Here is a 5,053-nt window from a genome sequence, read left to right on the forward strand (position 1 = left end):
CAACCAAATTTGGTATCCACACTCCTGTGATATCGGACCTTGACCGTTTCATGTCCAAATTTCGCCACACCCCCTTCCGCCCCGCAAAGGACGAAAATCTGGGGCATCCACAAATCTCAGAGACTATTAAGGCTAGAGTAGCCAAATTTGTTATCCGCACTTCTGTTAGATCTTACTATAAAACGTATATCTCAGAATTTCGCCCCACCCCCTTCCGCCCCCACAAAGGACGAAAATCTGTTGCATCCACAATATTGCAGATTCGCAGAATCATAGATAATGACCATATCTATCAGATTGCTGAATCTGGATCAGATCAGATCATTTTTATAGCCAGAAGGAACAAATCAATTTGCACTGGCTACGCAGCGCCCGACGTCACGCTCAGACTGATTTTCTGTCTCTCTCGCACGCACTCTTTTTCGTGTCGTTTAATATTAGCGGCGTCTGCCAGAGGAGAGCCATACTGACTTAGTATCGGGTATAACTGTAGAGTTGCGGTGTCCGCAGCAACTCACAACGTTCCCCTCGTTATTAATGGAAACGTCTTATCGGACCAATAAACATTGATAATAGCTTATCGTTCAACGTTCTCCGATTGGTAAATAAATAAATAGCATCTGCAGAGCCGATAGGATGGGTGTGCTTTGCTTTTATTGTGTAACTAATTGTATATTACGATTAGCCCCTGAGTTATTAAGTGATCTGTGGTAAGTCTAATTCTAAATCAAAATCCTTGGCCAGATACAGTAGCCGATGAGGAGGAATAGCGTCGCAGCGAGTGTGCTGGTTGTCTGGCTGGCCCCGGCTGTCACCTCGGTTGGCATTGGCTGCTCCGTTGGTTCCATGTCCATTTCGGGGACTTCTCCCCGACTCGACCTTGTTATCTGTTCCACCTGTTGGCGTATGACGCTGCCCGGACGGACCTCCACTTTTGGGCAGGGGAAAGCAGTAGACACGCTCAACCTCCAACACTAGAGGCGTGGCACTGTCCGAAGCCAGAGATGTCTCTGTGACGGTTAGGGGCACGCATATGGTAGGCTCCTCGGCCGCGTTCCGCTCCTCGTAGGGTATCCCAACGCGGGTGATATTGAGCGGCCGTTGCGGCACCAGCGTCTCCGGCACCCTCAGCTCGCTGTGCATCTGGGCGGAGTTGAGCGAGTCCTCGTAGTACTTGTAGTCATCCACAGAATCCCCAACGCTATCGTCGCGCCTGTCAATGTTCATGCTGAGATTCCTATCCACGCGTTCGGGTTCGGTGCTCGCGGTGTTGGAGGAGCTGTCGATAAAATCCGTGGGCCAGTTGAGCGAGACCGTTGTTGACCTCGTGGCTTGAGTGGGCGCCGGAGGGTGCACCATGGATGACTGCGGCAGGCTTGAACTCGAGGAGCTAGTTGAAGATGGAGCCGGCACTGTAGTGTCATAGGGATAGGGATACGGCAAAGGCATCCAGCTGTCGTCCGTTGTGGATTGGGCAGGTCTACGTGCCGCCGTTGTCGTCTCCACAGATTCATTGATTTGCTTGGCCATGGCCTTAAGTAGAGGCTGCTGGGAGCTTATGCGCCGACGTCCGTGCTTCTCCGGCGATCGCTCAAAGCTGGCGGGACGAGCAAAGCCTGGACTCTGATATCCTCCAGGAGCGATGGGAGCCTGCTGTTCCTCGCTGGATCTGGATGGCTGCGCATCAATGCCTGAAACGGAGGCGTTTAGGGTTTGAACACACCGAAACATGCACTCTTACCTTCGGCTGGCACTCCCATCAGCATGGCCTCCAACCGCCCTCCAACCCGCTCCTTGGGCTGTTGCTCCGTGTCCGCCTCGTAGGGGTTCTCTGGATGCTCCGGCTTCCAGTTGCCAACTTCGTAGAATTGGGTCTGGACCAGGAATCTGTGCTTGCATATCCGAAATGCGTATACGTCCCCGGGGACGGGGCGGCGGCCCCTGCAGCTGCTGGGTGCTGATCAGGTGACATCCACTGAGGGCCACTAGCCACAGCATCCACTCGTGCGGGTGAATAATCATCTTCGGATCTCACTTATCGGATGGGATTTTGTTTTCGATTTCTGTTTATATTATCGCGGCCTCTCGTGTGCCACTTCTGCTGATTGCTGGAGTATAACTATTCGTATATTTTACAGTTAGTTTTTCAGCGGCTTTATTGTTTCATTCTCGTTTTCAGCGGCGGCCACAATAACAAACCATTGTGCGCGTGCTTTAACGGAGCTTCGATGTCAATTCAATATTCGTTGTTGCTCTCCCCGCCTCCACTTCTCTGCATTTCTTTTCACCCCACTCCACGCCACTACACACACTCCACTCCACTCCACACTTGTAGGGGTACCGCTACCTCTTCTCGGTACCTCTTCGCTCCCGCGAATTCGACCAACCGACGCACACCTGTCCGCCCCTTCTAGATTCTCCAGGTACCTCTGTTCCTCTTTTCCCCAATATCTTCGGGTTTCCCGTAGACTATGAGTTGTGATCTGCACGCGACGGCTTCTAAACGGCAACTGACGTTGGCCAAATCAATTCAAAGCCCAAGCGCTGGTCAGACAGAAACCGAGAAGAAAGATTCTTTCTAACCACAGGCCATAGAAATTTTTCCATTGTTAAACTTATTTTTTTTTCAATTTTTATACCCGATACTCAAAATGAGTATTGGGGTATATTAATTAGATTTGTGGTAAAAGTGGATGTGTGTAACGTCGAAAAGGAATCGTTTCCGACCCCATAAAGTATATATATTCTTGATCAGCATCAATAGCCGAGTCGATTGAGCCATGTCTGTCTGTCCGTCTGTCCGTCCGTCCGTCTGTCCGTCCCCTTCAGCGCCTAGTGCTCAAAGACTATAAGAGCGAGAGCAACGATGTTTTGTATCCAGACTTCTGTGATATAAAAGCTAGAGCACCCAATTTTGGGTCCACACTCCTAATATATCGGACCGAGACGAGTTTGTTTCAAAATTTCGCCACACCCCCTTCCGCCCCGCAAAGGATGAAAATCTGGGGATATTCACAAATCTCAGAGACTATTAAGGCAAGAGTAACCAAATTTGGTATCCGCACTCCTGTTAGATCTCACTATAAAACGTATATCTCAAAATTTCGCCCCACCCCCTTCCGCCCCACAAAGGACGAAAATCTGTTGCATCCACAATATTGAGGATACGAGAAAACTAAAAACGCAGAATCATAGATAATGATCATATATATCAGATTGATGAATCTGGATCAGATCAGATCATTTTTATAGCCAAAAGGAACAAATCAATTTGCAAACTGCCGGAGGAGAGCCATACTGACTTAGTATCGGGTATAACTGTAGAGTTGCGGTCTCCGCAGCAACTCACAACGTTCCCCTCGTTTTCAATTTTAATTATGCGCAAGAGCGTTGAAACTTAATGGCGAATAAACAGTCTTTGGAGTTTTGCTTTTGGGGTCTATGCTTTGCCTGCCATGGCGGTGAAAATGCAGCGGAATTGATTTATTTTTTGGTGGACTCTCCATATTTCTTAACACTTACCATACGACAGTTTGACGACTATAAAAGGTGGTTTGTAGAACTTGTTGAAATTTTGAATAACTCTTAATAGAAAACTCAAAGCATTATAAGTATTGCTTGATCTTATCTGAATAGTTTTATGGTTAAAACTATTGTGATTGACACGTTCTAAACACGAATATATTTAGTTTGTCTTCTTATAGTAGTAGCACCTTCCAAGGCTTCTAAATAATTGCACCAAATTTAATCAAAGTTAAATTATTAGCCATAGAATACTATATTAAATCATACAAACATTAGATGATAACGAGGAAAAACGTTGTGAGTTGCTGCGGACACCGCAACTCTACAGTTATACCCGATACTTAGTCAGTATGGCTCTCCTCCGGCAGACGCCGCGAAATATTAAACGACACGACAAAGAGTGCGTGCGAGAGAGACAGAAAATCAGTCTGAGCGTGACGTCGGGCGCTGCGTAGCCAGTGCAAATTGATTTGTTTCTTTTGGGAATAAAAATGATCCGATCTGATCCAGATTCAGCAGTCTGATAGATATGGTCATAATCTATGATTCTGCGTTTTTAGTTTTCTCGTATCCTCAATATTGTGGATGCAACAGATTTTCGTCTTTTGTGGGGACGGAAGGGGGTGGGGTGAAATTCTGAGATATACGTTTTATAGTGAGATCTAACAGGAGTGCGGATACCAAATTTGGTTACTCTAGCCTTAATAGTCTCTGAGATTTGTGGATGCCCCAGATTTTCGTCCTTTGCGGGGGCGGAAGGGGGTGTGGCGAAATTTGGACACGAAACGGTCAAGGTCCGATATCACAGGAGTGTGGATACCAAATTTGGTTGCTCTGGCTCTTATAGGTTCTGAGATCCTTGAACTCATATTTTGCAATTGGCAAAGCCGACCATGAAACCTGTGTGTTAGAGAGAGACAGAGCGAGAAAGAATGAAATTGTTTTCTTGATTCTGGCTATACTCATTATACAATCTGGTTCAAATTTTACACTCTAGAACATATAGTCATCCTCTACGATTCTGCGTTTTTGGTTTTATCGTATCTTTAAAAATGTGGATGCCACAGATTTTCGTCCTTTGTGGGGGCGGAAGTGGGCGGGGCGAAGTTTTGAAATATTTTTGTAGCAGTGACATATCACAGAAGTCTGGATCCAAAACATCGTTGATCTAGCTCTTATAGTCTTTGAGCACTAGGCGCTGAAAGGGACGGACAGACGGACAGACGGACGGACGGACAGACGGACAGACAGACATGGCTCAATCGACTCGGCTATTGATGCTGATCAAGAATATATTATACTTTTGGGGTCGGAAACGATTCCTTCTGGACGTTACACACATCCACTTTTACCACAAATCTAATATACCCCAATACTCATTTTGAGTATCGGGTATAATAAAATGGAGCTCTTCAAACCCATCCTTATACTTGTTGTAGAACTAAACGGCTTTTTGGTTTTATTTTATTTTACTGATGAGCTTTTTGGCCATACCAATATTTTGACCGCAGGTGTATGCTTACACTTA

At 46.4% G+C, this 5,053-nt stretch overlaps 1 pseudogene; it reads right to left on the reverse strand.

Annotated features, from left to right (window-relative positions):
* Positions 1–646: 646 nt before the first annotated feature.
* Positions 647–2,072, reverse strand: LOC117190977 (annotated as a pseudogene).
* Positions 2,073–5,053: the final 2,981 nt, after the last annotated feature.

Source organism: Drosophila miranda, assembly GCF_003369915.1.
Source record: "Drosophila miranda strain MSH22 chromosome Y unlocalized genomic scaffold, D.miranda_PacBio2.1 Contig_Y1_pilon, whole genome shotgun sequence".
NCBI classification, from domain to species: Eukaryota; Metazoa; Arthropoda; class Insecta; order Diptera; family Drosophilidae; genus Drosophila; species Drosophila miranda.